Source organism: Sinocyclocheilus grahami, unplaced genomic scaffold (genome assembly GCF_001515645.1).
Source record: "Sinocyclocheilus grahami isolate Dianchi unplaced genomic scaffold, SAMN03320097.WGS_v1.1 scaffold458.1, whole genome shotgun sequence".
In the NCBI taxonomy this organism is placed as follows: Eukaryota; Metazoa; Chordata; class Actinopteri; order Cypriniformes; family Cyprinidae; genus Sinocyclocheilus; species Sinocyclocheilus grahami.
The window spans coordinates 409,898-423,204 of record NW_015505637.1 but is presented as its reverse complement, the minus strand read 5'-3'; positions in this window follow the sequence as shown (position 1 = coordinate 423,204).

Sequence of the window (13,307 nt, the reverse complement as noted above, 5' to 3'; positions counted from 1 at the left end):
TGCTGAAAATGCACAATACACAATTCATTATGTACATTAACAACAATTCAGGACCAATATAATGTATAATATAATATAATATAATATAATTTAAAGGAAAACTATGTGAATGGCTCTCTGTGGCGCGGCAGGATTTTCTGTCGGCTGCATTTAAATCCGCCTCTGAAGTTTCCCGCTCTGTTCAGCGTGCAGTATAACGTGTCTAAACAAATAGCACGTGCTGTAAGTGATTTCAACCACTAGAGGCCGCTCTCGCACACATCCAGTTGAGTAGTTGAGTGGCATATTCCTTTAGTATTACTTCTTGGGGGGAAAATATTTTAACAAAACTCCTTCACTGCTTATTAATATTTTAAAAACATTTGTCCAAGTTATATGGTGCAACCAACATGCAGAAAAAACAGCAGACCCTAACTAAACTAGTTTCTCATTTAAAAAAAAAAAAGGTAATCTTGTAAAATGTCATGTGGTGTAACTACCCAAAAACATAATGATATTTTTGATTTATTAAAATAACACTTTTTGAAAAATAATGATTAAGATATGCACACTCACTTGGTTTTAAGATGAGGAAAATATGTTGTTATTTTTTATTGGATGGTTACACCGCATGACATTTAATCATTTAGTCTTTAAATTTAATTTATAATTTTGTTTTTATTCTTTTTAATACTACATGAAACTAACATGAATACAAAGATTACAATATAGAGCGCTTCAAACCTCATATACATCAATTCCTTTCTTTACTTGCACTTTAACAATAATGTTCAAAGTTTTGCCTGGTTTCACAGCATTTCGCTTGATTTTTTGCCTTTTCTGTTGTTTTTCTGGTTTTACTGTTACACCTGTCTTCTTGTGTGCTCCATCCTGCACTGAGACTTGTGAATGTGTGTGTGTGTGTTTTGTGAATGTATGTGTTTATGTGGTTGACATTCACCTCATTCAGAGACACTTTATTTTAACTCTCAGTGCTTAATCAGGCCTTAGACGACACTGTTGTCAAACCAATTTAGCCTTGAGCACATTTCAGTTCACCTGCATGTAAAACCATCTTCAATCGCACACTTTCACACTTTGTATTAAGTGACTTAATTCGTTTGGCTCCGTCAGTGCTTCTTATATAAGCTCTTAGCGCAATCACATCTGTAGATGTCTAGTGGGTAACAAATATGAGCCTGCCAGCGGCTCTCAGCCATATTTAATGCCATTATGGCTTTCATTTTGTTTTCTTTGATACCCTAGAGACATTCCTTCATCCTCTCGCGCTCTCTCCATTCAGCCAGTACGTCTATTTGAAGAACAAGGACACTAATTTAGCCTTCTGCGATGCTATCAATACACTTCAGACTGAAATGTTGGCACGCTTGCTTATTATTGCGAGTTAAATGTCATGGTTACACAATGAAAACTATTTAGTAACAAAGACGGAGAGTGAATTTTGTAATTGCAGGGTTATTTGTGGGATCTCGGAAAAAAGGTGCAAGGTTAAGGTTGGACAGACTGGAATAATAATTAAAGTTGAAAATAAGGAGCTTAATTTATGGTTAAGTTACAAATGGAAGCGTCTGAAAGGAATAGCTCAGCCTCAGAAATGTTATTATTTACACACCATCACGTTTTAAAGTCATTAAATGTACATTTCTTCTGTGAAAAACATAAAAAGACATCTTAGGCACAAAGTCAATATTTCCAGTACTTTTGTTTGTTTGATTGTTTTTTGCTTTTAATGATTTATTTTAGCAGAGTGATCCAGTTTTTGTTGTACAGAAGTACAGCTCGGTTTCTGTAAAAATGACAAAAATCTCTACATATTATACAAATAAACAAACGAACAAACAAATACATGAATGAATGATATTTAAAAAGCTGTTATTTATTTTTAAATATTTGAAAAATATATATTCCATCATTTTAGCTTGGATATAAATGTTTTTTGTTTGGGTAAATATTGGGTAAGAATAATGAAGAAAAATTGTTAAACAAAAATTGTGTAAATTGTGTAAAAACAACAAACCCTGGCTTTAATAAAGAAAATATTCCCTTTATATAATTTTACGCACTTATTCTTGACAAGGCACTTAATTACTTTAAGCTTAACCCACTATTCTCAGGAAAGACAGGCATGTTTTTTAGATAAATAAATGATGTCATTGATGAAAGCCAAGTAACAGGGTTGGGATGAGAGAAGAAAAACAAACCTGATATACGGGTAAAAGAAAGTAAGATAGAGTGAGAACACCATAACACACCAGTTATGATTGAGGCCTCGTCTGTGGTCATGGTTTACGGTAAATGTAGTGGTAATTAACCGCAGACTGCTTTTTCCATACTAATCTGCTCCACGCGGGGAGCTTTAATGTCTCCTCTCAGCACCTCAGAGCTTCTAATGATTTCTACACACCATAACATTAGCACAGGTTACTGTTTGAGTTTGCATCGTGTCATATGTCCACTTGCTGGTTGCGTTCCATTTGCAGTGTTTTGTGATACCGACACACAGCCTTATGTTCCACTTGGCATCGTCTGAGCCTCCATCTGGCATGCATAACTCGTAGTTATGAAATGATAAACAATGCACTGGGAAATAGTGCTGATTGCTGCATGCTGAAGCGGTTTGGTGGTGCAGGACCTGTTTCTAGAACATGCCAAACCTTGAATCTCCTTCGCTAAAGTCCTGATGTAGAGTTATGATGTTTAGTCTGCTGTTTGATTGGTTGACTGCCATATCCAGTAGTCAGCATTTCAATGGTGCAATCACAGCCAAGGTTAATGGTTCGTTTGCAACCATTTTAGCACTTAACCAATCATACTTAAGTGGGAAGCAGGTGAAGATGATTTGTACGCACAAATATTCTTCAAATACAGGCACTTTTGTGTACCAGAGATTGATTATTCAGTTTATAATTATATAATTATTTAAACAAATTAATTTATTAAATGTAATTGTACACACATATGTATGCACAATTTAATATAATTAAAAAATTATATATATTTGTATTTGTTCGTTTTAAAAATCCTTTATGTATATTATTATTTTATTGGTTGTCCCAAAACCATTTTGTCCGTAAAATATGAAAATTCATCAAGAAATTTGAACTGCTATATTTGAATTGATCTAAAAAGAGTAAGGCGATTAAAATAAAATAATGAAATAAATTTAAGTTTCAAACCTTTTATCTGTGACGGTAAATGTGACAAAAGAAATATGCCCGCAATTGATGAAACCTAGTTAGCTGCTAGTGTATTGTTAGCGTGCTGTTTAAATAGTCTAAATATGATTATTGTGCTTAGCATTAAGAGGATGCATGACTCTTTTCTTGGGCTTGTACTAATTTTAATTTACGAACGGTTCACTCATCAGCGGTGGGTCACAGCTTTGCAGCATGATGCAGAGAATCCCTCCCTTCTTCCTGAATGGGCCGCTGATTTCACACTGGCTGCAAGGCGTGAGGGAACATTCAGGATCACTTTTCCCCAGCCATGCTCATTCACTTCTCTTTGTGTGCGCTAACCCACCCCGTCTTAGCTGTTGTGGGGTTACAGAGCTCCCACTGTTAAGACTGCTGGGGAACATAGGTCTGACTGCTGATGGCCCAGTGCTGCTGCAAGGAAAGCTAGCCGACTGCCCACCGTACAGAACTACCAAAGCTAATATCAGCAGACAAAGCTAAATAAACATGTCAGAACACATTAGTTAAGTTTCTTGACCGCACACATCTGGAAGGATGCCATGCAGTGTCTGATGAAAATTGTAACTTAATGAGAGTATGACAACCAGAAAACGAACGTTTTTGTCTTCATTGGGATTGGGGGGTGAATGCTTTGGGACATTTTGCTCCGTTTTATTTGGGTTTAGGAAATAGAATAAAATAAATTCTTAAATTTTTTAAAAATCTTCTCAGGATACCTGGAATCACTGTTACAAGTACCCCAGGCACATAGTTTTTACATTTTTGAAGAATAAACCCCATAAAAACGATGCAAGTTTCGGATCTTCCAATGTTTCTCTATGGCGCTGAAACCTACAGATGTCAGAGTTCTGCTCCCCGTGCAACTGATACTCGACTGCCATTGGCTCATCTGCATTCGAGGGGAGGGGCTTACCAACAGATCAGTTAGTGTTCACAATCTATGCCTTAATTTCACATTGTGTTGAGCAGTGATGTTGTCTAGGTGCTTTGCATTATTTTGGTTTAATTTTTTTTGTTTTGTTTGGTGTTAGTTTTGTTTTGTGTTGTGTGTTTTTCTTCCTTCTTTTTTGGTGTTGTTTGTGTTGTGTATTTTTTTCTTTCTTTGATTTGTTTGGTGTTTTTGTTTGTTTGTGTTTTTGTTTGTTTGTTTAGTGTTATGTTTTATTTGGCTTGTTTCTTGTTTGGTATTTTTGTTTTGTTTGTGTTTTGTTCACCTTGGGTTTATTTTTGTTTGTTTTGTTTTGTTTGGTGTTAGTTTTGTTTTGTGTTGTGTGTTTTTCTTCCTTCTTTTTTGGTGTTGTTTGTGTTGTGTATTTTTTTCTTTCTTTGATTTGTTTGGTGTTTTTGTTTGTTTGTGTTTTTGTTTGTTTGTTTAGTGTTATGTTTTATTTGGCTTGTTTCTTGTTTGGTATTTTTGTTTTGTTTGTGTTTTGTTCACCTTGGGTTTATTTTTGTTTGTTTTGTTTTGTTTGGTGTTAGTTTTTTGTATGTTTGTTTTTTTCATTACTTTGTTTCTGTTTTATTTTTGTTGTGTGTGTTTTTTTAATTTGTTTTGCTTTTTTATTTTGTTTAATGCTATTATTGGTTTTTATTTTGTTTGGTGTTGGTTTTTTTTTTGTGTGGCATTTTTAGGTCTGTTTTTTCGCCCTTGTTTTGTTTGGTGTTATAGCACATGGATATGAAATGCAAATAACTGCATTGTCTGTTGTCATTTTATTCAAATTTTGTATAAGTATTGTTACACATACATTCGTCAACTTTTCAGCCGCCTCTGCTCTCTCATGCACACATTTACTTGCTTTCACGTTTGCTATCTAAATGAGGACAAAACGTAGACTTAACTTGTTTTTACACTAACATTTAAATTTCTTTACTTCTGCAGTGTATATTTGGCATAAATCTAAAGCTACAGTAACTACAGACAAACCTGAAAACTTTTTGATAAAACAAGAAAAAAGGGAAAAGAAAATATAATGTGCTTTAGTACCTTTTCAGTTTAGGAATATCCCCAAAGTTCCCTAAAGGCACGTTTGTCCCTAAACTATAAATAAGTAAAAACACGCACAGAATGAGTTTGGCTGATTTCAGAGGTGATTTACTGACCTTCACAGCTGTGCTCTTTTTCTCCATATTTTCCTTAAAGATGGGCACTAGTTCACCTCTCTCATTGTCTTTCCTGAACCCCCTTTAAAATGCTCCATATGCACACAGTCTACCCTCACACCAATCCATTCTGTATTTATACCACAGACAGAAACATCTAATCTCTAATGCCTTAATTGCTTTAATTATGTATCATTATAGGCTCATTCAGTTGGATCCTTATGTGATTTTAAGTATTCATTGCTTGGCTGATTATCTCATTATCTGGTGTACATGCAGCACAGTCTATTGTGGGACTCCCGGTGCTCCATGCTGGCTCAGTGCTCAAGCAAACTGCAGTGTTTTGTTTATCAAAACATGACATCATGCATTACACAACCAATTCTCTCGGGACAAGAAAAACGGCCCAAATCCACTGCTGAAAATGCTGAAGAAACCAACAGAGCTGATGACCAACTAATGCTGTAAACTATACAAGGAACCCTCTCATTTGCTACATTACTCTCATATTAGAGGTTAAAATTACCAAGAGAGCCCAAACGATTATATTCAGCTTCTATTTATTTTGGCAAACCGAAATGCTTATATGAAACTCAATTGCACACAAGGTAGTTTTCATAAAAACTAGTCTTCATGAGAGATTTATTTAAATATTCATATGTAATTAATAGTAAATAAGCTCCTCTCTAGTTTTTTCTTCTTCTCTGAACTTGGATAACTTTTCTGAGGTAAATGCAACATTAAGTGACATTGATCACAAGCTGTTTTATTGACGTCATCCTGAGATTGAAGCACTGAGGGATTACATGAAACGTGATACATTTCAGTAAGTTGTACTGTATCTTTCAACACCTTCTGATGTTCATTCATGTTTATTTCATGCTGTAACTTGTATTAAAGTGTAAGAGACTCACGCTCTGCACTGCTGCTTGAACTGAAGCTGCTATTGCGATCTGGCTCGCCATGTTTAAGAGCGTCAAAAAGGCATTTATTGTTTGAATTTTGTGATAAATGAACAGAATTTGAGTGACTGCTGCTTGAACTGAAGCTGCTATTGCGATCTGGCTCGCCATGTTTAAGAGCGTCAAAAAGGCATTTATTGTTTTATTGAGGCATTGTTTCTAATCTGAAGTAATAAAGCACAAAGCTCTTTGTGATTATTGGATGGGAGGTGTGCTACGAATAATGTTTGGTGAAGGGAAAAATGTGAATCTAGGCAACCCTAACTCGAACTATACGGGTGACTCATATGGTATTATAGAACCTGCATTAACTGTATTTTTTTTTTAAGTGAGATTACACACAAGTTGCCGTCTGACATGTTTTTCCACCCCCCTTTTGATTGACATGATATACAGTAATCAGCCCCTGTTTTTAACCAATTGGCTGATAAAGTAGATAATTGCTTTTATTGGCCAATACTGATTATTGACAGATACATTGGTGTATGCTCTAACTTAAACTTTTCTTAAAGTGTCCCTATTATGCCATTTCCAATATTGCCTTTCATACAGTGTGTAATGTAGCTGTCTGTGAATGTAAACGATCTGCAAAGTTGTAAAGCCGAAAGTGCAGATAAATAAAGTTATTGTCTCCCAAAAGAAAGAATCGACTCTGAACAGTCTAAACGAGTCGTCAGTAATTCGAATCCTACTTCCATGACGACTACACATCACAGAGTAACTCATTTGCATAATGCCCGCCTATGTTCCTCGCTAGCCCCGCCCTCAAACACTGTAGCTAGTTCGTGTTGAGAAGACACTGTGTCCTACGCTGTGAAAGTTTTATAGTTTTATTTTCACTTCTGAAAGATGAGGCTGTAAAGAATCAGTGGATAAAATAAAAAATTTTCCACTGTACCACAGCAGTGCAACCCCAATCTTTTTCATTGTTCCCGTCATTTTACTGACAACTGCTTCTGTAATCTTGAGGAGTTCAATGCAGGATTCACAAATGCTCACTCTTGTAATATGAGCTCAGTACACAGTTTATTTGGAGCAGCTGCTCCACTGAACCACAACCTGTAAGTATGATCAATAATAGATGTTTATATTTTCTATCGAGCGTTCAAGATACGGAACTATGGCAATGGGAATATCGTTTCCGACACGCGCTGCACGCGGTAGACCAATCACAACAGACCGGGCCATCTGACCAATCAGAGCAGAGCAGGCTCACGGAAAGGAGGGGTTTAGAGAAACGAATCATTTAAGAATTGTTGGAAAAGGAGGTGATATTAAATGCATATTTTAAGAAAACAAAAGTGTTTTTTGACCTTGCATGCATGTAAACCTATTGTATGAGACTCCTAAAACAATATTAGGAACCTTAAAAATGGCATAATAGGGGCACTTTAACTTTTCCTAACTAGCTTAGCAAGAGTTCTGTGGTCAACCAGTTTCACCAGAAAGACCATTCTGGGTAGTGACTAAATGGCATGTAAATAGCAGTTTTGAGAGGATCTCGATAAGTTCATTGAAATTAGAAAGAAAAAAAAGGGTGACAAAAATGCAAATATGAGGGTTAGCTCAGAGTCCCATGTTACCTGTTCCTCTCTTGTTATTTCAGAGATTAACTTGTAATATTTTACAAGCCTGTGTCTTGGTGTTTGCAGTGGCTCAGATGTTTTGGATCTGTTGTCTTTCGCCTCTCATGTCTGAGCCAGGACAGCTAGCGTGATGCTGGCTTCTGCCCCACGAGAGCCTTTGGCAAACACTTTGTATGCTGAGACTAAGACCCAAGGCTTACCTCAACAGCTTTCCTCCCCTCTTCATTCTTTTCTCATAAACGTCGTTTAATTGCCGTTTCCCTCTCCTTCATCTTTCCTTGTGTCCTCTGTGAACTCTTCTGTTAAGCAAAGCCCAGTTTCTTGAGGTCAGTGACTGAGGCTTATTGTTTTTTATGGGCCTTGTCGCAATACAATGAATCCAGTTTGAACAAATTCAACAGAAATAGTGAATGTCAGGGAGTTTGAGTGTTTCAGAGGATAGACTGTGTGATTTCAGTCAAGTGTTGGTTGAATAATAATAATGACAAACATCTGGGGTGCTGCCTTCTCTTGTAGAAGTGAATGGGAGTTATAATACCGTGTTCCAGATGAAGTACTTGCACTTGTTGAAAATATATTCTTCCAGCTCCTCAGCATGCCCCTGTCTGAAGGCCACACCATTCTCCTAAATCTCTCTATTGAGTTCATGCATCAGAGTGCTGTTTACTGACTAAACCCATGAATGTAGAATCAGACTGGCGTCTAATTCTACAATAAGCAGCGGGCGAGTCTCGACACAGCAGCTGCACCTCAGGGAACGGAGAAGTGTCCTCCTCCTTCACGGTGAAGTCTGCATCATATCTGTCCCTTCAGACCTGCATCTTTATTGTCTTCCGCCCTGTGAAACCCAAGGTTGTCTCGTTGCCAGCATTGTCACTTAATCATGCTGGTGTACACATGCGCTCTCAGGCATGCCGTTACACGCATGCTTATCGGCTAATAATGAGTGACGCTGGGCCTCTGGAAGCATATGCCTATCAACGCTTTGTGAAGTTTAGATCACAGCGATTGAGAGTAGAGCTCTGTGTGTCATGTTGCCACAGTGGTGGCGATAGATTTAAAGGTAAACCGACTGTAAACAAATTGAAGATTTTCATGGTTGCACAACCACACAATGTTCTGTTAGCTCCAGATTAGGGTGGAAACAATAATAGTAATTATATTTGTAAAATAATAATTAATCAAATCAATTGTTGATGTGTAAGGCCTGCCCTAGTCTGTATGAAGTAAAATGTGAAATTGCACAGTTTTTTGACACATAGGAACCACTTTATTGATGCAAACTACTTGTCTGGTTGATTTCAGTCATTTTAAATATTTCTTGATACTTGATTACAACCAGTTCATTTTGTTACCAAATGGTGCATGTTTAGGTCAACTGACAGTTTTTACAGTTAACAGGTAATTATGAGTAATTTTTTTTAAATCAGCATGTCATACTAGATCAACAACTAAGAACTCCCAGGAACTGTGCGGATCTCAACATCTTTGAATACAGGTTTTGCATTTTATTCATGCCTTTTTCTATGGAAGCCTGTTTATGCCACTGAATAAAAAATATAAAAGGTAATTTTTACTTTATTTCTTGCAACTGCGAATTTATATCATGCAAGTTTGAGAAAAAAAGTCCAATTGCAAGATATAAAACTCAAAACTGCGAGAAAAAAAAAAGTAAGAATTGTGAGCGATATACTCAGAAATGCAAGAAGAAAAGTCTGAATTGTGAGATTAAAAAGTTGCATGTTTTTTATTTTTTTTTATTCTGTGGCGGAAAAGAGCTTCTAGGCTATATCAATTTCTTTGGAAGAATTTACAGATAATACCAATATGCATAGATTGTGCACTTTTGATGTGCATCTCCTCTTTCCACTATTTTTTCCATCTATAAATAATAGTGGTTAATGTCTGTGAATAATAACAGATCAGGTGCACAAATACAGTGCTTGTCATTCTCAAAGAACAAGTGTCTTCTTGTACTCAATCAGTTTACAGACGCCTTGCGTTGTAAAGATTGTTGAAGAGATCATGTCTGTATGATGTATTGCTGCTGGAGGAAATGATGTAATGTGACTAATCAGGAAAACAAAGTACATGCTGGTGCACTTTAACTTTTACTCTACATATAAAGATGGCTACAAAAGTTTTTTTGAATTGAAAAAAATATAATATTATATATTATAATATATAATATATTTCTTAAATATTTGTCTTTAAATTTCTAGGTTAACGTGGAAAAAAAAATCAAGGAGACTTTTGGAGATTTTAATTACATTTTCCCACCTCATCAAACATGCAGTTTTGAAAGAAAAGGTATATTTACACTTTTCCCGGGATAAAGCGTCTTTCTTGCATGGCTCTTGCCTCGGGTGTGCCGCTCACAATAGGTCTTTGATACAGTAGGTGCTTTACAGCCATCGAAAGTGTCATGACATGTCGCCCAACCGCCCTGATTTTGCAAAGATAAAGCTTGTGGTTAGCTCTGGGATGATTTGTAAAGATCCTCTGCTTTGTTGAGCCAAAATGCTTTCATTGAGCGTTCATCTCTATTGTGTCATTCACTTCCTTGGCGAAAAGGTTGCAGGTTCGACAATGCAGCGGCAGTCTGCGGGTAACTTCAGAACTTATGATTGCTTAGAGCTCATCTGCACCTGAAAGGAAAAATGAAATCATTGGGATGACACTTATGAAAAGAACAATATTTGAACAAGCTCTGCAGCTGGTTGTGGACATTGTTTCTCTTTCTTTTTTTGATTCACCCTTTCCTCCCCTTGGATGGAGATGGATGAGATCTGAGCTGCTCCTAGTTGGATTTGTTCAGTGTTGTGATTCAGACCTGGTTGTATTACTTCATCGAGTTATAAATGATGTGCTGACAAAGGCGTCCCTGTCTGCTCTGATCTCACACTATCCTGGAATGTTATCTCCATCCATCATCAAGTCTCTGGTGTGGCGACCTCCTCTTGGGACACGTGAGCGGCTGATAATAGATGCGTTTACGGTGGACAAAAAAATGTTTGTTCAGTGTGTGTGTGTGTTAGTGAAGAGGAATGTTACTTATAAAAGTGTTGTATTCATAATGTTACTGTTCATGTTACGTTTGCATTCTCAGAATGGAGCGCTAAGCGTGGCTCGTCATCTCATATGATGTCTCATAGAGTGAGTTTAATGCACAAGCTCACAGTAACGTCTAGAGATTTCAGACCCATTGTTTTTTTGTTCCTCTTATTTTCACATTGGTGGTGTTACTTTTGGCAACAGTGGTTAAGCAACAGTGTTCACATAAAGAAAAAAGTACATGAATTGAAAGTAAATAAAAGTAATGCATTGGTGATGCCATGCCCTACCAGCTGAGCTACAGTACATGAACTAAAAACAATGTTACTTGTAACCCCCTTATTGTAACAAATACAATTTTTACTTAAATACATTGACGTCCCTTTGATGTCACACCATCCTGAAATGTCTTGTATTCATCCATCATCACGTCTCTGGCATGGCAACCTTCTCTTTTGACATGAGCGATTGATGATAAATGCATGCTAACTGTAACACATTAACTCAAAAAACATTGTTATATTTATTCATTTGGCAGAAACTGTTATCCAAATGGACATGATGTATATGTTTTATCAGCTTGTGTGTTTCCTGGTATTTGAACCCATGTCATTGGCATTGTTGGTGCCACGTTTAACTAAAAAAATAATAGTTTTACTTGTAACCTCCTCATTGTAACTCATTACTTAAATGCATTGGCGTCCCTTTCTATTTGATCCCACACTGTCCTGAAATGTTTTCTCCAGCCATCACCAAATCTCTGGCATGGCGACCTCTTCTTTTGATGTGAGTGGCTGTTAAGAGATTCAGGCTAACTGTAACAGATTACCTCAACAAACAATATTACATTTATCCATTTGGCAGAAACTGTTATCCAAATTGAGTTAACAGTGTATGTTTTATCAGCAAGTGTGTTTCCTGGTATTTGAACCCATGTCACTGGTGTAGGTCGTGCCACGCTCTACCAGTTAAGCTACTTGAACTAAATAAAAACAATGGTGTTACTTGTAACCTTCTCAATGTAATACATTACTTACATGCATTGGTGTCCCTTTTTACTTTGATCCCACACCGTCCTGGAATGTTTTCTCCATCCATCGTCACTTTTCTGGTCAGCTGACCTCATCTTGGGATACACGAGGGACTGTTAATAGATCCAACTGTAACATTACTTAAAAATATTCGTGTAACATTTATTTATTTGGCAGAAGCTGTTATCTAAATTGACTTCAAGGTGTGCATTTTATCAGCATGTGTGTGTCCAGGGATTTGAACCCATGTTTTTGGTGTTCTGCCAGTTGGGCTACATGAATTAAAAAACAGCAGCAACAACAACAACATTACTTGTAACTCCCTTATTGTAACGCATTACATAAATGCACTGGCGTTCATGTCTACTCTGATCTCACACCATTCTGGAATGTTTTCTCCATCTATCATCACATCTCAGATACACCAGCCTCCTCTTTTGACACTTGAGCGGCTGACAAAAGATGCATGCTAACTGTAACACATTACCTCAAAAAACTTAGTTACATTTATTAATCTGACAGAGTCTTCTAAAGTAACTTAAAGGTTTACGTTATTATTATCATTTGTGTGTTTCCCAGGAATTGAACCCATGTCATTGGCACTGGTGGTGCCACGCTCTACCAGATGAGTTACAAAACGTGTTACTTGTCATACCTTTATCGTAACACATTTAAACAACTTAAATGTATTACACACAACACTGTTGTAACAGGTTCTTGTGTAGTTTTGAATGTGTACTGACTGACAGTCTATTTGCATGTCATGTTTTAAGTTTGCAAGTTTGAGTGTGATCATGACAGACTTGTCACACTTGAGATGTCTCTCTCTCTCTCTCTCCAGAAAGACCATTCTGGGTAGTGACTAAATGGCATGTAAATAGCAGTTTTGAGAGGATCTCGATAAGTTCATTGAAATTAGAAAGAAAAAAAAGGGTGACAAAAATGCAAATATGAGGGTTAGCTCAGAGTCCCATGTTACCTGTTCCTCTCTTGTTATTTCAGAGATTAACTTGTAATATTTTACAAGCCTGTGTCTTGGTGTTTGCAGTGGCTCAGATGTTTTGGATCTGTTGTCTTTCGCCTCTCATGTCTGAGCCAGGACAGCTAGCGTGATGCTGGCTTCTGCCCCACGAGAGCCTTTGGCAAACACTTTGTATGCTGAGACTAAGACCCAAGGCTTACCTCAACAGCTTTCCTCCCCTCTTCATTCTTTTCTCATAAACGTCGTTTAATTGCCGTTTCCCTCTCCTTCATCTTTCCTTGTGTCCTCTGTGAACTCTTCTGTTAAGCAAAGCCCAGTTTCTTGAGGTCAGTGACTGAGGCTTATTGTTTTTTATGGGCCTTGTCGCAATACAATGAATCCAGTTTGAACAA